The sequence below is a fragment of the Pseudophryne corroboree genome, chromosome 11 (genome assembly GCF_028390025.1).
Source record: "Pseudophryne corroboree isolate aPseCor3 chromosome 11, aPseCor3.hap2, whole genome shotgun sequence".
In the NCBI taxonomy this organism is placed as follows: domain Eukaryota; kingdom Metazoa; phylum Chordata; class Amphibia; order Anura; family Myobatrachidae; genus Pseudophryne; species Pseudophryne corroboree.
In genome coordinates this window covers 227,341,771-227,366,850 of record NC_086454.1, presented here as the reverse complement: position 1 = coordinate 227,366,850, position 25,080 = coordinate 227,341,771, and the positions used below count along the sequence as shown (strand labels likewise).

Sequence of the window (25,080 nt, the reverse complement as noted above, 5' to 3'; positions counted from 1 at the left end):
AGCAACAACCAGAGTCAAGAAGAAGACAACCAGGTATCAGAAGGTCAATAATGCTCAAGCATATCAAATGCTAATATATCCTATTTCTTAGACAGTAAACAATCATTTGAGCAACTTTAAATCGAAGAGCACCTGACATGATGGTGATGCACCAATATGCAAGTATACTGTACATGGTACTGTAATAATAAGTTACTAAGTAATAATAAGTTACTGAGTAACTTTCTACACTGAACCTATTGAGCATGACTGTACATTGTATAGGTCATCTATGTGCTCATTAAGGAGGACACACAGGATACACCATGTGTAAAGCAGTTGGAAAAAAGAGTAAATTGCAGTTGAGAGGGTATAGTACTGTTTGTCAAGAAAAGATTAGGAAAACCAAATTCAATGTATTTCAAGTTTTTCAGAAAGCTGACTGCTATAAAGCTGGTGCTATAAAGAGGTAATCATTTTACGCAAAAGTCTGGCAATTTTAATTAAGACGTTTGATTTAAGTCGACTATTTTAAAGCATTTGCTGAGTGAAGTTTTGCAAGTTGCCTAACCCTACATTTGCTGGGAGACATAAGTTGTTCAATTAAAAGACATGGTATTTGGAAATTGTGTTCACTACACTGCAAGTCATTTACTTTGTAGCATTACTGTTTCTTACAAACCTACATTTCCAAGCCTTAGATCCATTTATGCTTCAAGTTGATTTACCATGTTCTTTGCAAAACAAACCCAGCTTTCTGTGTTTATATGAACTCCTTTCTTAACCTGTGGATTAGCAGTTAAACCCTGGGAGGTTATGACTATTGAAAAGTAACCTTCATTTACAGGTCTTTTGTTTAAAGTATCCAGCTGGATTGGATTTTAACTGATCTATATTGCATCCCTGTAGTTTTTGTACTGTATAATCTGTATTATGACACTAGAAATCTATTCTGATTGGTTTGTATGCATAAGCATATGTTTATTGAAGGTGAATTTAAATCCAGGAATCTGTGATAGTTAACATTTCAGATAATGATAGTCTGAGTATTTAGTAATACCATTTCTGCTGCAGTACTGTTTACTGTAAGCCTTTATTCTCAGTAAAACCCATTTCACTGGATCACTAATGCCTAACTGTCCAATTAGAGCTATTTATTTATTACTGAGCGGCTAATGTGATGCTCTGAATATCTGAATATTAGTGAACTAGTATTTGGATTGCTGACACAGAAATACCAAACTGTTATGTATCATTGGATTGGGTATGCATGACCGGTGGTCAGGAGACCTCCGGTCAGCATACCTACTCTGGGATCTTGGCAGCAGAATGCCGGCAGGTGGGGGGGGGGCAAGTGCTACAAGCCTTTCCTGGGCTCACTGCGCTCACTATGCTGGGGGCTCGGTGGCAAGCTGCGCTCGCCACAGGTTCTATTCCCACTAGTGGGAATAGTCCCTGCTAGTCGTCATGCCGACTGTTGGTATTCTGAAGGGGCAGGATGTATAGGGAGGTATTGTGACCAGTGGTCTACTGACTGCTGGTCACATAACTACATCCTGTATCATCTGCTTTATTGTAAGACTGTTTTTTTTTATCTGCCATGGGTTTAAACTTCATGGGGAAGTACAATACATTGGGGCTTGTCTGACAATTTGATAGTTTATTTTTATTTTTTATTTATAATGTTTTCTTATATAATAACCTAGTAAATGTATGAAGACTACAACTTGTCCACATATCCATGTATAACTCGTAGTTGGTCTTAATTTTTATTTGATATGCAATCTAGGAGGATTATTCCTTTTAAATGTACTTACTACTAATGCTGTGTGTAATTACCAACTCCCACATGTATATAGTAGATTGGCATAACTAGGGTAAACCTTGCTCCCACCCCATTTCCAATCAAGTGAAAGTACTGTATATTATTGCATGAAACAGTAAAGGATTTTAAGTATTAATATAATAAAATAAGTGATATACCAAGAGTGTTTCTCTGAGATCCCACCTTCAGGACATAAATTGTCTTCAGTAGATTTAGTGCCCAATCTTTAGGGTAAATTAGTGTATAGTGACTGGATATCTAGAGTAAAAAATCTGGATCTTTTACACAACATGAGCTAATTAAATAAAGTCAATAAAACATTATCTGGAGAATATCATACAAACAATGTAGGGTTGTAGAAATTGATTAACAAGAAGATTAGAAGTGGAGGAACCCCCAGTGGAAATAATAGGATCCTCAGGAGATGTGCAAACTGATTTGTGAATCTTGAGTAATTGGTAAAAAATGGAAGTGGCCAGAAGAAAGCTGTACAGGAACCCCTACTCATCCTTGGAAAAGACCACATCAATCGGGGCCCTATCCAACAGATATTTGAGATGTATCAAATATTTAGGGGATAATTTAATGTAAAAATGAACATCGTATAGCAGATATAAAGCATCTGTTTTATAATCTGTACCACTTTATCATCTGGTTTGATAACAATAAAAGTATGTAGGAAAATTTGAAGTTGGAAAATATTTATTGTGCCAATGATACAACTGTTCTAATGTAACATTTTAAAGACAGTGGAAACCAAGCTATTTTCATGTACTGAGAATAATTCTGATTTATATTTTAAATAACTATTATTGGCCACAGAAAATGGTAACGCTCTGTTGATATAAAACAAAGAGAATTAGATGAGTCACTATTTTCTTCCAATATTTTTAATAATATCCCCAGATTTATATTATCATCGTTATCTACAGTACTACCACTGAATAAATAGATCTTTAGTTTTTCTCATATGTTTGGAAACAACATATTTTTTATGACACAATGTGCTTGTGTGTATATTTAATTTGATGAAACATCAAACATATTAGGTTCTGTTGCAGATTCATATATCAATTTCTTACAAAAAAAAAAATCTCAGCTGACTGCAGTTCCTGAATGGAAATATTAATAATATATTTACTATATTTAGGTCCACTCTTTATCTATATCTTTTTCCTTTCCTTTTCCCCTTAAATAATTTCTTGGTTACTTTACAGTAGTTTCCAAAATGTAGTAACAAGTATCATTTACCTTGCCATGGGGGTCATTTATTTGATATAGATTCACCTGTGCGACTAGCATCTATATAACAAGTATCACATTAATAACTTTTTGGGGATGTTTTTCTTTCAATTAAACCCTGTTTTTTATCTTACAAATAATAATTTCTAATTGCTTCTTTCTGTATTAGATATATTGTATAGCAGATTTCACGTCCTATTATTATGGAACTGTTATCATTTGTTAGTGGGAGGTGCTAAATCTTTTATTTGTATGTCATGTTTCCTATGAAGACCTTACTTTATCTTGATGATAATAAATTAAATCTCATTGGAATTTCTTTACTTTTATTGTTATTAACTGCTTCTCAAAATCTTCCATCTTGAAATTTATTACAACATCTATTTTTTTATAACATTTAACATTTGGGTTTCTTAATTAAACTTCTTTTTCTCTTACTCAATAATTTACACCTTAGACTCTTTGCAGTTAATTTGCTACAGTGTCGGGTTCTAAAACCCAGCACTTCCATCTGAAATTTAAAAAGGCAATACTTTCACTAGCCATGTTTTAGTAGTAAAATCATTGCCCTTTTAGGTATAAACACATTCGAAGGTGAGGGGTTTTAGAACTGGACACTTAGTAAATAGACCCATTTGCTTAAAATTGAATACTATTATTAGGTGCTTTAAAAATCATGTAATGCTTGCTTCTATTCTCTATAAAATAAAGCATCTTCATTGAATCTTTCAAACAAGTTTAGGCCATTTGAGATCTCTATTAATCACATGCTACCAGTGTTTTGCTTTATTCTCTAAGAGAATTCTCTAGTTTGAATAATTTTGTTGTTATGTCTCTTTTATTGCTATATTGCACTGGTGAGATCTTGGATTTTCTCATAATTAGTATGTCTCTGTCTCCTATTGATATGATCATCAAATCATGCAAAAGTACTCATACAGTAGCAGAAACCTGAGAGAGCCAAAAATACACAATGGGATAAAAAATAAGAAAATCCCATGGTCCTTGCAAAGATTAAACCAAAAAGCAGCTGTCTAAGCAAAGATATTATTCTGTTAACTAATAATATCAAATGCAAAAAGAGAAAAAAAAATGATGAATTGTACAATAGATAAAATATATTACTAAAATATGTGTAAATCATATATTAAATAAAAATTAGACTCATTTTGCTAGCTATGCCTGTTCTACATGGTCGAGTCACATTATTATGACCACCAGCTAATAGCCAGAGTAACCGCCATGTGCAGTACAGATGGGCTGGAAGTGACTCAATAAGGTGCTGGTAGGTTGGCACAGGTTAATTTTGACGGTGATCTGCTCCACTGTAGCGTATTGGTAAATCCTCATGCACCTTCATAACCAGCGTTCACCTCTTACATCAATGGCACATGGTGCTCCTCAGTTTCCATGTTGGTTAATCGCAGTGGAGCCATTTGTCCAGTCACGATACACCTTCACCACAACAGCACGTGAACATTTCACAAACTGCATTGTTTCAGAAATACTGCCAACTTTGGCCCGAAAGCCGATAATCATCCCTTTTTGCAACTCGGATAAAATGTAAATACTACACATACTGTACTGTATAACAGTATATTTTATTGGTGTACTGTATATCTAATTATGGTGGTCAAATTTAAATCTACAGCCAATCTAATTGATATTCCATCACCACTGACATACAGTTACATATAAGCAATAACAGAGACTTGTTACCATTAGACTCAGTAGCATTATGGTCCTGATTCAGAGGTGCACACAGTGTCAAGTTCTGCAGACAGTTGGCCAAAGTTATAAGTCACCTGCATATGTATCTGAGTTGCACAACACATGCATCCCGAATATTACCACTCAGAAACACAGTATAGATTTGGATGCAGGGTCTGTGGATTTTAGAGGAAGGAGATAAAAAGGAGGTGGGTAAGCTGACACAGGCATGTCACTGAAAGCAGCTGCATCCAAAGATACATAGCCACTCACACAAGAGGACATACTCATACTGTGAAACTGCACCTGCTAAAGGGTTGGTGCAAGTTTTGACAGCACGACGGATGGATGGTGCACCAATGGTGCATCTAAAGATACTCCGAGTCAAAAATGCACTGTGTCAAGATGCTGCAAAAGGGCATCTGTGTCTGACAAAGAATCAACCCCTAAGTGTGTAAGTGCAAATGTAATACCCTGAAGCTATGGCACCATGGGGATCCCCTTGTGATTTTTTTTTGTTATGTTTACATTGTGGAACTACAAGTCCCAGAGTAGATCGTGGGCTGAACTGTGATGTTCCCTGTCAGATTGAGACAGGGATTTTGCCGCCAATTCTCTGGTCCTGTCAACTCTTACCCAGCAACATAAAAAGTCCGGGAAACAGGTCCCCAGCTGATTGGGTCCCCTGGGTTGTAGGGCAGAGTGACCAGGGGGAGGTCTGTTGCTGGGGCCCCGGGAGCCAGTCATCATAGAGGAGAGGGGAGGTGGAGGAGCACCAGTACCCTTAAAAGAAGCCTCACAGCACAGGAGGGGGAGAGCCCCTGGAGGAATGGGAATATGTACCTGGGGAAGTGGAGCCATGTAGTGTCCAGAGCCTGAAGACTGGAGTATGCAGCGCTGGGAGGATCGCTGCCAGAGGAGCCCTGGTATGGGAAGATTACCTGGAGGAGTTGTCAGCATGTAACTGCCGGGAGCCTGAAGTGCGGAGTCCCCCGCTGAAGCCTGACTGCTGCCCAGCCGAGCCGCCGCCAGGACCAGGAGCTATGACCAGCCTGGAGAGTGGAGCCGCCTGTCGGGTCGTGTGTCCGTCTGCGCTGTGAGAAGCGAAGGGGAAGATCCGGTGACCGCAGTGAACCGAGGAGCAGAGCTGGAGACCTGGTCGGAAGTGAGGACCCCTGGTGAGGATGAGCCGTCCACGCCGCTGCCTGCCGCTGAAGAGGATCGCGGGGACGACTGGAGATCCCCGACGCGGATCGCTACCGAAGAGGAGCGGGTGGAGGAAGATCCCCAGGAGGAATTCCCAGGCTGCTGCAGAGAAGATGCTGGACCCGGTGGTGAAAGACGCGCAGGCACCGCGAAGGACGACCCCGGAGGAAGGACGCGGCGAGGACCCCTGGTGGCTGGGAGATGACGGCGCGGACCGGAGCCTGCTGCACAGGAGAAGAGCGACCTGCGGCTGGAGACCAGTGAGAGGACGGCGGGGACCGGAGCAGAAGAGGACATCGCCGGCAGAAGTAGTGAAGAAGATTCGGGAGCCGATCGGAGGTGGCAGAAGCGCCGCAGCAGGTGGTGAGACCCTGATCGCCCTTCCGCTGCCATACTCTGCCCCTGTTGTGCCCTCCGCTGCAAAAGCTCTGCAAAGAGGGGACATAGTATTTGCAAAGGGGGGTAGACACCCCTAAGATCCCCTGGGTCCTGTTATTTATCCCCTTCCGCTGCATGAACTCTGCATTGGGGAACATATTGTTTAATGGGGGGGGGTAGGACCTCCTTCATAGTGCCTGCAGGTGTAGTATAGTGGAGGGGGTGAGCGTCCCTCATGACTTCCGTGCCGCACAAACTAAGTAAAGTATGGGGAAGGGCACCCCACAGTAGCTGTGCCCCTGCTTAGGTGCAAACAGAGGGTAGGCACCCCCTGTTTTAGTGAGAGGGGCAGATCTATAGTTCTTTTTATGCAAGCTCCACCCAGCCGTGTGAAAGTTAATGTTAATGCATTTATCTGCTATTAAGGCATGCTGGTACTGATAGTTCTTTTTATGCAAGCTCCGCCCAGCAGTGTGAAAGCTAATGTTAATGCATTTATCCGCTATTAAGGAATGCTGGTACTGATAGTTCTTTTTATGCAAGCTCCGCCCAGCCGTGTGAAAGTTAATGTTAATGCATTTATCTGCTATTAAGGCATGCTGGTACTGATAGTTCTTTTTATGCAAGCTCCGCCCAGCAGTGTGAAAGCTAATGTTAATGCATTTATCCGCTATTAAGGAATGCTGGTACTGATAGTTCTTTTTTATGCAAGCTCCGCCCAGCAGTGTGAAAGCTAATGTTAATGCATTTATCCGCTATTAAGGAATGCTGGTACTGATAGTTCTTTTTTATGCAAGCTCCGCCCAGCAGTGTGAAAGCTAATGTTAATGCATTTATCTGCTATTAAGGAATGCTGGTACTGATAGTTCTTTTTTATGCAAGCTCCGCCCAGCCGTGTGAAAGTTGATGTTAATGCATTTATCTGCTATTAAGGAATGCTGGTACTGATAGTTCTTTTTATGCAAGCTCCGCCCAGCAGTGTGAAAGCTAATGTTAATGCATTTATCCGCTATTAAGGAATGCTGGTACTGATAGTTCTTTTTTATGCAAGCTCCGCCCAGCAGTGTGAAAGCTAATGTTAATGCATTTATCTGCTATTAAGGAATGCTGGTACTGATAGTTCTTTTTTATGCAAGCTCCGCCCAGCCGTGTGAAAGTTAATGTTAATGCATTTATCTGCTATTAAGGAATGCTGGTACTGATAGTTCTTTTTATGCAAGCTCCGCCCAGCAGTGTGAAAGCTAATGTTAATGCATTTATCCGCTATTAAGGAATGCTGGTACTGATAGTTCTTTTTTATGCAAGCTCCGCCCAGCAGTGTGAAAGCTAATGTTAATGCATTTATCTGCTATTAAGGAATGCTGGTACTGATAGTTCTTTTTTATGCAAGCTCCGCCCAGCCGTGTGAAAGTTAATGTTAATGCATTTATCTGCTATTAAGGCATGCTGGTACTGATAGTTCTTTTTATGCAAGCTCCGCCCAGCAGTGTGAAAGCTAATGTTAATGCATTTATCCGCTATTAAGGAATGCTGGTACTGATAGTTCTTTTTTATGCAAGCTCCGCCCAGCAGTGTGAAAGCTAATGTTAATGCATTTATCTGCTATTAGGGAATGCTGGTACTGATAGTTCTTTTTTATGCAAGCTCCGCCCAGCCGTGTGAAAGTTAATGTTAATGCATTTATCTGCTATTAAGGAATGCTGGTACTGATAGTTCTTTTTATGCAAGCTCCGCCCAGCAGTGTGAAAGCTAATGTTAATGCATTTATCCGCTATTAAGGAATGCTGGTACTGATAGTTCTTTTTATGCAAGCTCCGCCCAGCAGTGTGAAAGCTAATGTTAATGCATTTATCCGCTATTAAGGAATGCTGGTACTGATAGTTCTTTTTATGCAAGCTCCGCCCAGCAGTGTGAAAGCTAATGTTAATGCATTTGTCCGCTATTAAGGAATGCTGGTACTGATAGTTCTTTTTATGCAAGCTCCGCCCAGCAGTGTGAAAGCTAATGTTAATGCATTTATCCGCTATTAAGGAATGCTGGTACTGATAGTTCTTTTTATGCAAGCTCCGCCCAGCAGTGTGAAAGCTAATGTTAATGCATTGCTGACGCTGGTTACCTGAGACTATTATTTAGAAGCCATAACCAGCCTGCTTCGATTGGGCACAAGTTCCTGTTTACCTGCCACCTGCATTGCCAACGCTGGTTACCTGAGACTGTTATTTAGAAGCCATAACCAGCCCGCTTTAATTGTGCACAAAGTACCTGCTTACCTGCTACCTGTATTGCTGACGCTGGTTACCTGAGACTATTATTTAGAAGCCATAACCAGCCTGCTTCAATTGGGCACAAGTTCCTGTTTACCTGCCACCTGCATTGCCAACGCTGGTTACCTGAGACTGTTATTTAGAAGCCATAACCAGCCCGCTTTAATTGTGCACAAAGTACCTGCTTACCTGCTACTTGTAGTGCTAGCGCTGGTTACCTGAGACTGTCGTTTAATAGCCATAACCAGACTGCTTTAGTCGTGCACAAGTTCCTGCTTACCTGCTACCTGTATTGCCAACGCTGGTTACCTGAGACTGTTATTTAGAAGCCATAACCAGCCTGCTTTAATTGTGCACAAGTTCCTGCTTACCTGCTACCTGTATTGCCGACGCTGGTTACCTGAGACTGTTATTTAGAAGCCATAACCAGCCTGCTTTATTTGTGCACAAGTTCCTGCTTACCTGCTACCTGTATTGCCGACGCTGGTTACTTGAGACTGTCGTTTAGTAGCCATAACCAGCCTGCTTTAATTGTGCACCAGTTTCTACTTACCTGTTACCTGTATTGCTGACGCTGGTTACCTGAGACTGTTATTTAGAAGCCATAACCAGCCTGCTTTAATTGTGCACAAGTTCATGCTTACCTGCTACCTGTATTGGAGACGCTGGTTACCTGAGACTGTTATTTAGAAGCCATAACCAGCCTGCTTTATTTGTGCACAAGTTCCTACTTACCTGCTACCTGTATTGTCGACGCTGGTTACCTGAGACTGTTATTTAGAAGCCATAACCAGCCTGCTCTAATTGTGCACAAGTTCCTGCTTACCAGCTACCTGTGTTGCTGACGCTGGTTACTTGAGACTGTCGTTTAGTAGCCATAACCAGCCTGCTTTAATTGTGCACCAGTTTCTACTTACCTGTTACCTGTATTGCTGACGCTGGTTACCTGAGACTGCTATTTAGAAGCCATAACCAGCCTGCTTTAATTGTGCACAAGTTCATGCTTACCTGCTACCTGTATTGGAGACGCTGGTTACCTGAGACTGTTATTTAGAAGCCATAACCAGCCTGCTTTATTTGTGCACAAGTTCCTACTTACCTGCTACCTGTGTTGCTGACGCTGGTTACTTGAGACTGTCGTTTAGTAGCCATAACCAGCCTGCTTTAATTGTGCACCAGTTTCTACATACCTGTTACCTGTATTGCCGACGCTGGTTACCTGAGACTTTAGTTTAGAAGCCATAACCAGCCTGCTTCAACTGTGCACCTGTTTCCTGTTTACCTGCCACTTGTAATTTTGTTAGGATAATAAAATGGAGTTGTATCCTGCATATGTTTGTGTTGTCATTGTGTCTGAGAGGTAAAGCAGGTCTGCCGCTCTGATCACCCGAACCTGATTCACATTAGCACCCCACAATTTAGTTTAAGTTTTCGGCACCGTAAATGTTATGTGTTTGTGGGCGTTACATCTCTTTGGCGTCACGAACAGGATTAGAGAATCTCAGGCAGGCCTGTGCTCCAGACACAATGACTTGTTTGCCAACAGAGCAGTACCCAGTTCAAGGCTTATGTTAACCGATGTATAGTGTTAAGGTGTATACGTGAGGACACGTATAATTTTAGGGGGTAGAAACACATAACATTTACGGTGCCGAAAACTTAAACTAAATTGTGGGGTGCTAATGTGAATCAGGTTCGGGTGATCAGAGCGGCAGACCTGCTTTACCTCTCAGACACAATGACAACACAAACATATGCAGGATACAACTCCATTTTATTATCCTAACAAAATTACAAGTGGCAGGTAAACAGGAAACAGGTGCACAGTTGAAGCAGGCTGGTTATGGCTTCTAAACTAAAGTCTCAGGTAACCAGCGTCGGCAATACAGGTAACAGGTAAGTAGAAACTGGTGCACAATTAAAGCAGGCTGGTTATGGCTACTAAACGACAGTCTCAAGTAACCAGCGTCAGCAACACAGGTAGCAGGTAAGTAGGAACTTGTGCACAAATAAAGCAGGCTGGTTATGGCTTCTAAATAACAGTCTCAGGTAACCAGCGTCTCCAATACAGGTAGCAGGTAAGCATGAACTTGTGCACAATTAAAGCAGGCTGGTTATGGCTTCTAAATAGCAGTCTCAGGTAACCAGCGTCAGCAATACAGGTAACAGGTAAGTAGAAACTGGTGCACAATTAAAGCAGGCTGGTTATGGCTACTAAACGACAGTCTCAAGTAACCAGCGTCAGCAACACAGGTAGCTGGTAAGCAGGAACTTGTGCACAATTAGAGCAGGCTGGTTATGGCTTCTAAATAACAGTCTCAGGTAACCAGCGTCGACAATACAGGTAGCAGGTAAGTAGGAACTTGTGCACAAATAAAGCAGGCTGGTTATGGCTTCTAAATAACAGTCTCAGGTAACCAGCGTCTCCAATACAGGTAGCAGGTAAGCATGAACTTGTGCACAATTAAAGCAGGCTGGTTATGGCTTCTAAATAACAGTCTCAGGTAACCAGCGTCAGCAATACAGGTAACAGGTAAGTAGAAACTGGTGCACAATTAAAGCAGGCTGGTTATGGCTACTAAACGACAGTCTCAAGTAACCAGCGTCGGCAATACAGGTAGCAGGTAAGCAGGAACTTGTGCACAAATAAAGCAGGCTGGTTATGGCTTCTAAATAACAGTCTCAGGTAACCAGCGTCGGCAATACAGGTAGCAGGTAAGCAGGAACTTGTGCACAATTAAAGCAGGCTGGTTATGGCTTCTAAATAACAGTCTCAGGTAACCAGCGTTGGCAATACAGGTAGCAGGTAAGCAGGAACTTGTGCACGACTAAAGCAGTCTGGTTATGGCTATTAAACGACAGTCTCAGGTAACCAGCGCTAGCACTACAAGTAGCAGGTAAGCAGGTACTTTGTGCACAATTAAAGCGGGCTGGTTATGGCTTCTAAATAACAGTCTCAGGTAACCAGCGTTGGCAATGCAGGTGGCAGGTAAACAGGAACTTGTGCCCAATTGAAGCAGGCTGGTTATGGCTTCTAAATAATAGTCTCAGGTAACCAGCGTCAGCAATACAGGTAGCAGGTAAGCAGGTACTTTGTGCACAATTAAAGCGGGCTGGTTATGGCTTCTAAATAACAGTCTCAGGTAACCAGCGTTGGCAATGCAGGTGGCAGGTAAACAGGAACTTGTGCCCAATCGAAGCAGGCTGGTTATGGCTTCTAAATAATAGTCTCAGGTAACCAGCGTCAGCAATGCATTAACATTAGCTTTCACACTGCTGGGCGGAGCTTGCATAAAAAGAACTATCAGTACCAGCATTCCTTAATAGCGGATAAATGCATTAACATTAGCTTTCACACTGCTGGGCGGAGCTTGCATAAAAAGAACTATCAGTACCAGCATTCCTTAATAGCGGACAAATGCATTAACATTAGCTTTCACACTGCTGGGCGGAGCTTGCATAAAAAGAACTATCAGTACCAGCATTCCTTAATAGCGGATAAATGCATTAACATTAGCTTTCACACTGCTGGGCGGAGCTTGCATAAAAAGAACTATCAGTACCAGCATTCCTTAATAGCGGATAAATGCATTAACATTAGCTTTCACACTGCTGGGCGGAGCTTGCATAAAAAGAACTATCAGTACCAGCATTCCTTAATAGCAGATAAATGCATTAACATTAACTTTCACACGGCTGGGCGGAGCTTGCATAAAAAAGAACTATCAGTACCAGCATTCCCTAATAGCAGATAAATGCATTAACATTAGCTTTCACACTGCTGGGCGGAGCTTGCATAAAAAGAACTATCAGTACCAGCATTCCTTAATAGCGGATAAATGCATTAACATTAGCTTTCACACTGCTGGGCGGAGCTTGCATAAAAAGAACTATCAGTACCAGCATGCCTTAATAGCAGATAAATGCATTAACATTAACTTTCACACGGCTGGGCGGAGCTTGCATAAAAAAGAACTATCAGTACCAGCATTCCTTAATAGCAGATAAATGCATTAACATTAGCTTTCACACTGCTGGGCGGAGCTTGCATAAAAAAGAACTATCAGTACCAGCATTCCTTAATAGCGGATAAATGCATTAACATTAGCTTTCACACTGCTGGGCGGAGCTTGCATAAAAAGAACTATCAGTACCAGCATTCCTTAATAGCAGATAAATGCATTAACATTAACTTTCACACGGCTGGGCGGAGCTTGCATAAAAAAGAACTATCAGTACCAGCATTCCTTAATAGCAGATAAATGCATTAACATTAGCTTTCACACTGCTGGGCGGAGCTTGCATAAAAAAGAACTATCAGTACCAGCATTCCTTAATAGCGGATAAATGCATTAACATTAGCTTTCACACTGCTGGGCGGAGCTTGCATAAAAAGAACTATCAGTACCAGCATTCCTTAATAGCAGATAAATGCATTAACATCAACTTTCACACGGCTGGGCGGAGCTTGCATAAAAAAGAACTATCAGTACCAGCATTCCTTAATAGCAGATAAATGCATTAACATTAGCTTTCACACTGCTGGGCGGAGCTTGCATAAAAAAGAACTATCAGTACCAGCATTCCTTAATAGCGGATAAATGCATTAACATTAGCTTTCACACTGCTGGGCGGAGCTTGCATAAAAAAGAACTATCAGTACCAGCATTCCTTAATAGCGGATAAATGCATTAACATTAGCTTTCACACTGCTGGGCGGAGCTTGCATAAAAAGAACTATCAGTACCAGCATGCCTTAATAGCAGATAAATGCATTAACATTAACTTTCACACGGCTGGGCGGAGCTTGCATAAAAAGAACTATCAGTACCAGCATTCCTTAATAGCGGATAAATGCATTAACATTAGCTTTCACACTGCTGGGCGGAGCTTGCATAAAAAGAACTATCAGTACCAGCATGCCTTAATAGCAGATAAATGCATTAACATTAACTTTCACACGGCTGGGTGGAGCTTGCATAAAAAGAACTATAGATCTGCCCCTCTCACTAAAACAGGGGGTGCCTACCCTCTGTTTGCACCTAAGCAGGGGCACAGCTACTGTGGGGTGCCCTTCCCCATACTTTACTTAGTTTGTGCGGCACGGAAGTCATGAGGGACGCTCACCCCCTCCACTATACTACACCTGCAGGCACTATGAAGGAGGTCCTACCCCCCCATTAAACAATATGTTCCCCAATGCAGAGTTCATGCAGCGGAAGGGGATAAATAACAGGACCCAGGGGATCTTAGGGGTGTCTACCCCCCTTTGCAAATACTATGTCCCCTCTTTGCAGAGCTTTTGCAGCGGAGGGCACAACAGGGGCAGAGTATGGCAGCGGAAGGGAGATCAGGGTCTCACCACCTGCTGCGGCGCTTCTGCCACCTCCGATCGGCTCCCGAATCTTCTTCACTACTTCTGCCGGCGATGTCCTCTTCTGCTCCGGTCCCCGCCGTCCTCTCACTGGTCTCCAGCCGCAGGTCGCTCTTCTCCTGTGCAGCAGGCTCCGGTCCGCGCCGTCATCTCCCAGCCACCAGGGGTCCTCGCCGCGTCCTTCCTCCGGGGTCGTCCTTCGCGGTGCCTGCGCGTCTTTCACCACCGGGTCCAGCATCTTCTCTGCAGCAGCCTGGGAATTCCTCCTGGGGATCTTCCTCCACCCGCTCCTCTTCGGTAGCGATCCGCGTCGGGGATCTCCAGTCGTCCCCGCGATCCTCTTCAGCGGCAGGCAGCGGCGTGGACGGCTCATCCTCACCAGGGGTCCTCACTTCCGACCAGGTCTCCAGCTCTGCTCCTCGGTTCACTGCGGTCACCGGATCTTCCCCTTCGCTTCTCACAGCGCAGACGGACACACGACCCGACAGGCGGCTCCACTCTCCAGGCTGGTCATAGCTCCTGGTCCTGGCGGCGGCTCGGCTGGGCAGCAGTCAGGCTTCAGCGGGGGACTCCGCACTTCAGGCTCCCGGCAGTTACATGCTGACAACTCCTCCAGGTAATCTTCTCATACCAGGGCTCCTCTGGCAGCGATCCTCCCAGCGCTGCATACTCCAGTCTTCAGGCTCTGGACACTACATGGCTCCACTTCCCCAGGTACATATTCCCATTCCTCCAGGGGCTATCCCCCTCCTGTGCTGTGAGGCTTCTTTTAAGGGTACTGGTGCTCCTCCACCTCCCCTCTCCTCTATGATGACTGGCTCCCGGGGCCCCAGCAACAGACCTCCCCCTGGTCACTCTGCCCTACAACCCAGGGGACCCAATCAGCTGGGGACCTGTTTCCCGGACTTTTTATGTTGCTGGGTAAGAGTTGACAGGACCAGAGAATTGGCGGCAAAATCCCTGTCTCAATCTGACAGGGAACATCACAGTTCAGCCCACGATCTACTCTGGGACTTGTAGTTCCACAATGTAAACATAACAACAAAAAATCACAAGGGGATCCCCATGGTGCCATAGCTTCAGGGTATTACACATATCTACAGGGCGGACATACAGTGCTGTATCTGGACAACATTGTGGTGTTCAGCCAGACCAGGGATGAGCATCTGAGACACCTTGATAGTGTACTGAGCAAATTCACGGAGGCTGGCTAGACTATCAAGTCAGAAAAATGTCAGCTTGGCATGAGTAAGGTGCAGTACCTGGGACACTGTGTAGGGGGAGGTACTCTGTACTCAGAACCAAGCAAATGGTCAGCTAGAGCAGCAATGTCCCCAAGAGTTTACCCAGTGGAGGAGGTAAAAGCGGAAAATGCATTTTTGCCCGTGAAACGGGCTTGATCACTTCCATTTTTCGCTTCTTCCTCCTCCACTCAGCAAACTCCTGGGGACATTGTGGCTCTAGATGACACAGCAATCCGGATCATACCAGGTCTGGAAGAATATCATATAACAGCAGTATCTTACATATGTATTGACTGTGAACCCTATTAAAGCAGTGTACATAAGTGATACCTATTATGTGACCTACTAAAATGTCTTTAACAGTCTGGTTTAAAGGTATATTCACAACTGTCTGATTCAAAATACTATTCCTTGTGGATTCATCAACATTGAACCCAGGCTAATCAATCTCACAGCTTGATTATAGGCACAATGAGACAAATAATAGTCTAAAACCTTATATTAATTTTTTCATATCTGCATGAGTCCTATTTCAGGCTGAAATCATAAAGTGTGCAATCTGCCTTTTTCCCATGTATCTATATATGGACTCTCACCAACGATTCAGAGGGTGTGAGATAGGGATTTAGGTTGTTGCTACACAGCACAGTCCCTCTGTCTAACACCAGTAGTAGAGCCTTCTTTTGCTATTCTTTTCCTATTGAACATCACTTAATAGTGCACTCTCATCAGTGATCCTTGAGTAGTATTCTAACTATTTTTCTACTATAATACCACTCTGTATACACCCAATACCATCCGATCTTGGAAGCTAAACAGTGTTGGGCTTGGTCAGTTCTTGGAAGGGTGACAACCTGGGAATACCAAGTTAAGTAGAACTATATTGGGTACTATACTATGTGCCTAACGTTGACAGCAAAAGCCCCTTTGTCTGTCTTTTCATCTAAACTGAACTACTTATTGATAACCTCAACCATTACCATCAGACTTAACACAGTATCCCAGAGGTATAACATACTAGAATTACCTCGGATCAACAGGGACATTTGTGAGCAAATATTTTTTATTTCATTTTTTATTATCACAATAAAGTACCCAGGAGTTCCTATCCATTGACCTATCAGCAGGTCTACATTAGAAAGATTGATAATTTCTTTTAGAAGTTTCTGAAGGTCCAAGGGATCATAATATATAGATAGCACCTGAAGAGGGTGACCACGTGCTCCCTAATTTAAATAAACTTTAGACCATACTTTTTAAATATCTTTATCTGTTTTGTTTGTCTTGCAGACACCTGACTTTTCTTTTACCTTTTTAATGAACATCTAATAAAAGTAAAAATTTTAAGTTTTACTAACTTTGTATCATCTCCTTTTGCTATAAGAGTGCACCCAAACAGGAGACTTTTTTTTCTCTTTTTGTGTTATCCTGATATACTGTACCTACTGACTCTAACCCAGCCGTCTCTCACACTAACCCTTTGCTACATGCTCACTTCTTCCCCATCTCTTATCCTAACCATCTGCTACATGGCTCACTTCTACCCCATCTGTGTCACCCCTTTCTTCTGCACCTCCCCTTCAGAATATAAGCTCTCACAAGCAGGGCCCTCTACCATCATGTGATTTTCCCTCTTTTAGACTATCTTCTACTCCAATGTCACTTAACCCTTGGTTTATGCCATCCTATAAATTATTTAAGTGTTCTGTCCCCTAATGCAGCAATGTAAATACCATGTATTTGTCCTACATTGTCTTGTACTGTAAGTCATTGTTTTCTTGTTTTGCTTATTTGCTTATGTACTTTTGTTAGGCACTGTAGAACCCTTGTGGCACCATATAAATATGATGATAATAATAATAATAATAATCATCATCTACAGATCCCTAGTAATGTTATAGCTGTATACCAACTGAATCTGCCCTGTGATCCCATGCTTTTACTAACCGCATACTTAGAATCTCTCCAGCTCTCTAGGGGGCAGATGTATTAAGCCTGGTGATAAAGCAGTGATAAGTGGATGGTGATAATGCACCAGCCAATCAGCTCCTAACTGTCAATTTACATACTGGATCTAATTGGCTGATGCGTTATCACCTTGCACCTATCACTGCTTTAAAACTGCTTTATCACTTCTCCAGGCTTAGTACATCTGCCCCTCAGTTCCTCAATTGTATTATTCTGGGGCAGATGCAGAGGCGTTACTAGGTGTGGTGACACCTGGTGCGCACTCTGCATTATTACACCCCCGCCCACTCACCCTGCTGGAGCAGTAGCCGCCCGAAAAGGGGGTTTGGCCTAATTTAAAGAGGGTTTGGCCTCATGGGTGTCCTCTTCTTCACTCCAGGGTCATGTCCAGCTTCCCCGGAGATGCTGGCTTCCCCCGGAGACTGGGCAGTGTGCAGTGCCAGCTCCTTATCTGTGACAGGAGCCGAGTGCTGCAGAGGATTATCACACTGCAGCACTCGGCTCTTGTCACTGCAGGAGAGCCGGCACTTTGGTGTCACCCCTTCCGAGGGTGACACCTGGGTGTGGGCCACACCCCCCGCATGTGCCTTCTGACGCCACTGGGCAGATGTATTAACCCTTGAAAAGGCATAAGGAAGTGATAAACCAGTGATAAGTGCAAGATGATAAACATACCGGCCAATCAGCTCCTATATGTAAATGAACAGTTAGGAGCTGATTGGCTGGTGCATTTATCACCTTGCACTTATCACTGGTTTATCACTTCCTTTTACAATCACCAGGCTTAATACATCTGCCCCTCTGTCTTCCCCACATCCTGACATTCAGCTTTATCTATCACTGTTTTTTTTCTCCAAAGTCATACACTCTGCAGCTTCTTCCTAGTTCTAATGGTGATGGGTATTAATAATTTCCTTTAATTATTTCCCTTGATATGTCTATGTCACTGTCTTCAGACTTGCATGGTCTTTGTTCAATCTCTTCCCAATGCCCTGATTGAGCAATGTTTTTACTTGTCTAGTACACTCTTCTTATTCAATAATATTCTCATAAGAAGTTCCTATACATTGTACTTATAGGACTATCACTTGATCTTAGTTTGCCTAAGGTGAAGATTTGCAGGGTCTGATTTAGATATCGGCACAATATCATAGTCACTGCGTCTTTGTATGCAACATCTGTGTTAAAAATATGTAAATGCTGTAGTACTGTATGCGTCTTTTGTAAAAAGACACCTCCTGTTGGAGCATCTGTTCTTCTGCATGAACATCAGTCATCTGATTAACCCTCATGTTACTCAGGATGGCCGGGAAATTCATACTCCTAGGACCAGTGAAGTTGCATTGGCAGATTTAGACACTGGCCTCAGTAGACCTCAAAAACGGGGCCAACATGCGTTTGAAAATGCTGATCATCACTGCCCCAAATGGCCACAACATGTAATTCATGCTGCAAGGTTTGTGACACTGCGAGCATCATCGCCTTAACAGATCTGCACATCAGCAGTACTGATCCTGCAATAAATCAGTGGAGATGTGCATAAACATCACATTTACATATATCTCTGAGGCAGGCCCACAGTCTTCAAAATCTTCTTGACGTTCTTGCCCACAAACCATCCTAATGTTGCTAAAGCTTACTACTCAGTATGAGGAAAAAACTCAACATTCAGTAGATTCAGCAGATATCGGCAAGGACTGTTTACTCTGGTTAATCATATTTACACAATTCACAAGCTCCAGTAATTGAACTGGCCTCAGCAGACCTCAATAATGGGTCTGAATGAGTTACTCATTTGAGAAGGCTGCTCACTAGCCAATCACCAGTCCCCCTTTTTTTAATTCACTGTAACATTTTGCCTACCTGCTCTGAAATTATATATGGTGAATACTAATACTTGCTGACCTGGTAAAAATGTTGCACAGCAAATACTGTATCATGTCCTATATCAGTCCACACATAAACACCCTACTTTACATTTACATGCCTCACTGCTGATTGTGTTTTTCACAGCTTAATAAGAATTTTTTAATTCACATACAGTATGCAAATATAACTGAAGCGAGGGATGTAATTGCTTTGTTATAAAATAAAATATCCCGGCCCTCACAGTTATAGCACCAAATTTGACAAAATGGGCCCTTTCTTACCACACTTTACCAAAAATGTCATATGGACCAACCCAATTATGCACAGTCCAATCAGGCAAATGCTATACTTCTCTCTAAACCTAATAAGTCCATGAACTTGGTGTTCTCCTAATCACATTGCCTAACCATCATTTTACAATTCTGGTTAAAGTTATGGCCAATAGGCTACAATGCATTTTGTCTTCTCCTTTAACCTCTCATCAGCTGGGCTTAATGTATAATAGATACTCAGTTAAAAGTATACATACAGCAATAGTGGCGATGATTGCTTCAATACAAAACACAAATTTGACTGCCGATCCTAAAATACTATTGACTCTTGATGCAGAATTAGATCTAGTGGACCCATATACAGTGTATACTTGAACACAGAGTGCTTGGCCAAACTTTCTCCCACCTTATTTGTAACATGTGCACGTCATCTGTCATTTAAATTCTTATCAATAATGTCCATAGCAATCCAATAGCTATGACTAGAGGGTCAGGGCAAGGAATGTCTGCAATGTATTTTCAATTTGGGTCCATTGATAAGTATCTTTCAATCTACAAACAATGTCTGATGAGAGGGAGAGATTGAGGAGGTGGGCAGCTTGGGAAAAGGCAGAAGGGGAGATGAACAGCAGCAGGGAAGGTGGGAGGGGATGAGATCAAGGGGAGAGGTGGAAGGATAGGGGGGTAGACCAGATTAGGGTCATGATTTAATCTCCAGATACAGGGAAAAAAGAAGTCAGAGTTGGTGGATGGGGAGGTGTAGGCTGGGAAAGGAAGGATGGGGGGGGGTTTGCTGAGGGTCTAGTTGTTAGGCGCCGCGGTCCGTGGCGTCGCTCGGTCCATCTCCAAGTGACGACCGCGGCTGCTGCACCCTCCTCCTTGCCCGCCCGGCGCCTAGCAACTAGGGACGCCGTGCGTGCTGAGCCGCCGGGTCCCTAGCAACGCTAGGACGCCGGGCGCGCCGAGCCGCTGGGACCTTAGCAACGGGGACGCCACAGGCGGACCACGTTCCCCGTTGCAGGGATTGATTAATTAAGTGTTCACACATGTTCTCTGGTCGTGCAGCAAGGCAGCTGCACGACATTTATTGTAATTAGGCTCTGTGCTCTTATTGGAGGGTTCCCTGTTAAATGCCTCCTCAGTGCCTCACACAGGTGCCGGTGATAGCTTCCTGCATGCTGCTCATGTTTGGTGAACGTCTGTTCCTGGTCTGCTGTGTCCGGTCTCTCCAGTTCTCTGAGTCCCTGAAATCTTGGAGTTTGTCATCTGGTCCCAAGGAGTTCTCCTGGTCCTCAGTTTCCTGTGGCAGTCGATTTAGGTTCCCACTTGGTTTCGTGAGTAGCGGCCCTGCCGCGTGTTACGGCCTAGGCCGCTTTAGTATTATTTTCATGCATTGGAGCATTTGCGGAGGTTTCCGCTTCCATAGTCCTCTCCGGTACTCGGCGGTGCCGTGTAGGAGAGTGGACAAGTGGATTATTTTGGTTGTTCTTTTCCCTGGCGGTAAGCCGCGCATACTTTTAGTTTCAGGTTAGCCAGTAGCCCCTGGCCTTGTTGTTTAGTTAGAGGGCCCCTTGTTATTACCCTGCCTCGGTTCACTCTTTGTCTCTCCTTGAGACCTGAGGGGGCATCGGAGTTGGGCAGACGTAATCCGCCCTTCAAACGCGGCTGCCATGGGCCCAAGAAACCATAGTCTCGCAAGAGTGAACTGACAGCACGGGTAAGACAATGGAGGTAGGGCGCCAGGGGCTATTCCCATTCCGTTTTCCCCTTTCCAGTATTACATCCTGGTACTCAGGTCTCACAATATAAGATCTCCCCTGACCTGAGTGTCTGGATCATAACATTATCACCGGCCCAAAACATAAAAAAAAAAAAGGGGGTTTATTTTTTCCAGTTTTTGTTTTGGTGAGAGTAAAATTCGGCCTCATGAATCCGGCAGGGTTAGGGCCAAATCCCGGTCAGCTTTTGGTTAACCAAATTCATGAACTAACTCAGATGGTTCAGGACCTTACTCTTCGGGTGAAATCGCAGGAAGATCTTTTGCGAGCCTCCCCGAGTGTGGTCCCAGAACCAAAGATGCATTTACCCGACCATTTTTTGGGTAACCGCAAAGATTTTTTTAATTTTAAAGAAGCTTGTAAGCTTTATTTTCGTTTAAGGCCTCGTTCCTCTGGTACTGAGTCTCAGCGGGTTGGGATAGTTATGTCGTTGCTCCAGGGTGATCCACAGACCTGGGCGTTTGGGTTAAGAACAGATGATCCTGCTTTGTTATCTGTAGATGCCTTTTTTAAATCGTTAGGCCTGTTATATGATGACCCAGATAGAGAGGCATCAGCTGAGAGTCACCTGCGTGCCCTTAAACAAGGTAAAAATCCAGCAGAGGTATATTGTACCGAATTTCGCCGTTGGTCGAACGACTGTGGCTGGAATGACCCGGCCATGTGCAGTCAGTTTTGCCTCGGTTTGTCTGAACTTATTAAAGATAGTCTCCTTCAGTACCCCGCTCCTGAGACTCTCGACAAACTCATGGAGCTTGCTATTAAAATAGATCGTCGTCTCCGAGAGCGGAGGGCTGAAAGAGGAACAACTTTTAGGCCTAATCCTTGTGTTTATACCTTTCCTGAGGACGTCGAGGAGCCCATGCAGATGGGTCTCTCCCGGCTGTCTCCAGAGGAAAGAACCAGAAGATTAAGTTCTGGTCTTTGTTTGTATTGTGGTGGTAAGGGACATATTGCTCGCAACTGCCCGAACAAGTCGGGAAACGCTCTGACCAAGTGAATTGTGAGGGGGTTCACTTGGGTCTGCAGCTAATCTCCTCAAATGATTCTCTATTAGTTCCTGTTAAGATTTCCTTTGGCAGCCTCAGTTCATTGGTGTCGGCCTTCGTCGACAGTGGAACTGCAGGAAATTTTATGGACTTGGCTTGGGCTAAGGCTTCCACAGATACCACTGGACAAACGAATCACCATGCACGGCTTGGATGGGGGTCCGCTTTCCAATGGGATAATTACTCACCGCACACCTCCAGTATTACTGACAGTGGGGGCCTTACATTCTGAAGACATAGAATTTTACCTTACACATTGTCCGGCAGTTCCTGTAGTTTTGGGTCACCCCTGGCTTGCCTTTCATAATCCCACCATAGATTGGCGGTCTGGGGAGATTTCCCAATGGGGTCCTTTTTGTGTTAAGGAATGTATTTCCCATCCTGTCCGGGTTGCGGCAGTCGTCCCAGAACTTATTCCTGTAGAATATCAAGATTTTGCCGATGTGTTCTCCAAAGGCAATGCGGACATTCTGCCTCCCCAACAGTCCTATGACTGTGCGATGGAGTTAGTACCAGGTGCCACTTTGCCTAAGGGGAGATTATATGCCCTGTCTGGGCCAGAAACCACAGCAATGAATAATTACATTCAGGAAAGCCTGAAAAAAGGCTTTATTAGGCCTTCGAAATCTCCGTTGAGTGCAGGTTTTTTCTTTGTCGAGAAAAAAGATGGGTCACTCAGACCATGTATTGATTTTTGGGCTTTGAATAAAATTTCGGTTAAAAACACCTATCCTTTGCCATTGATTTCAGTGCTTTTTGATCAGTTACGCTCCGCCATGATCTTTTCAAAAATCGATCTTAGGGGAGCTTACAACCTCATCCGAATAAGATCTGGGGATGAGTGGAAGACGGCTTTCAGCACTCAGTCGGGTCACTATGAATACCTGGTGATGCCGTTTGGCCTGTCAAATGCTCCTGCGGTGTTTCAGGACCTAATCAACGATGTTCTCCGTGACTTCCTTGGGAAGTTTGTGGTCGTTTATTTAGACGACATTTTGATTTACTCTGAGTCTATGGAACAAGATGTTACCCAGGTGCGTCTGGTTCTTCAAAAACTACGAGAGAATCATTTATACGCTAAGCTTGAGAAGTGTGATTCTCACATCACAGAAGTGTCCTTCTTGGGGTACATTATTTCTCCCCAGGGATTTTTTATGGAACCGAAAAAACTTCAGGCCATCCTTAATTGGGCGCAACCCACTAATTTAAAAGCAATTCAGCGCTTTTTAGGGTTTGCAAATTATTACAGGCGGTTCATTCATACCTTTTCTGACCTGGTCGCTCCTATAGTAGCTTTGACTAAAAAAGGAGCGGATCCTTCCAATTGGTCGCCTGAAGCTGAGTCTGCCTTTCGGGCCTTGAAGCAGGCCTTTGTCTCGGCTCCTGTCCTCAGACACCCTAATCCGGAGCTCCCCTTTATTGTTGAGGTTGATGCCTCAGAGGTTGGAGTGGGGGCTATCCTTTCTCAGGAAGATCCGGAGTCTCAGGAATTACATCCTTGTGCCTTCATGTCCAGGAAATTCTCCTCCGCAGAATCCAACTATGACGTTGGTAATCGGGAATTACTGGCAGTAAAATGGGCTTTCGAGGAGTGGAGGCATTGGCTGGAGGGAGCTAGGCATACTATTACAGTATTTACTGACCATAAGAACCTGCAATATATTGAGTCAGCTAAACGGCTTAATGCTCGGCAGGCACGTTGGGCATTGTTTTTTACTCGTTTCAGGTTTATTATCACCTTCAGGCCTGGTTCCAAGAATACGAAAGCTGATGCCCTGTCACGTTGCTTTCTTCCGGTTCACAATAGCAATCCTGTTACTACCCCCATAGTTCCATCTTCAGTCATCCGGGCAGGTCTCACACAGGATTTATTTACTCAGTTAAACCAGCTTCAACACCAGGCTCCTAGACTTACTCCTGCTGGTCGTCTTTTTGTCCCTGAATTTTTGAGAGGCACTGTTTTAGCTGAGTTTCATGACAACAAGGTATCTGGTCATCCAGGTATCACTAAGACCTTGGAGCTGGTCTCTCGCTCGGTGTGGTGGCCTAGTCTTTCTAAAGACGTAAAAGAATTTGTCCACTCCTGTCAGGTTTGTGCACAGCATAAGGTCTCTCGTTCGTTGCCGATCGGGCAACTCATACCTTTAGCCATTCCTCTCAGGCCATGGTCTCATATATCCATGGATTTCGTGGTGGACCTTCCCCTTTCAGTCGGATGTCGAGTCATTTGGGTGGTAGTGGACCGTTTTAGTTAAATGGCTCATTTCATTGCTCTTCCCCGATTACCCTCTGCTCAAGGGTTGGCAGTTTTGTTCCTCCGCCATGTGTTCAGGCTCCATGGTTTGCCCACTGATATTGTCTCTGATCGGGGTCCGCAATTTATCGCACGATTCTGGAAACGTTTTTGTGTCTCATTGAATATGAAACTGTCTTTAACATCTGGTTACCATCCACAGTCTAACGGGCAAACCTAACGAGTCAACCAGTCATTAAAACAATATTTACGCTTGTATTCGGCCAAACTCCAGAATGATTGGTCTGAGTTTCTTCCTTTAGCTGAATTTGCTTATAATAACTCCTGTCATTCCTCCACCAAGGAGTCCCCATTCTTTTCGGTCTTTGGTTTTCATCCTAGAGCCAACTCTTTTTTCCATCATTCTCCAGTCTCCTCGTTGACCTTAACCTCCCATCTCAGAGCAATTTGGAGAAAATTGCACCTTGCCCTGAGAAAAGCTGCCTTCCGAGAAAATACATTTTCTGATAGGCACCGACGTCCTTGCACTTTTAAGGTGGGAGATAAAGTGTGGTTGTCAACTCGCAGCATCAAGCTCCGACAACCTTCGGCTAGATTGGGACCCAAATTTATTGGACCATTCCTTATCATTAAAAAGGTCAACCCAGTTGCTTTTCGGCTACGCTTGC

The 25,080-nt window shown here is 43.7% G+C and overlaps 1 pseudogene; it reads left to right on the top strand.

The window, feature by feature from the left end:
• The first annotated feature begins 15,982 nt into the window (after positions 1-15,982).
• On the top strand, positions 15,983-16,101 carry LOC134971281 (5S ribosomal RNA; annotated as a pseudogene).
• The last annotated feature ends 8,979 nt before the right edge of the window (positions 16,102-25,080 follow it).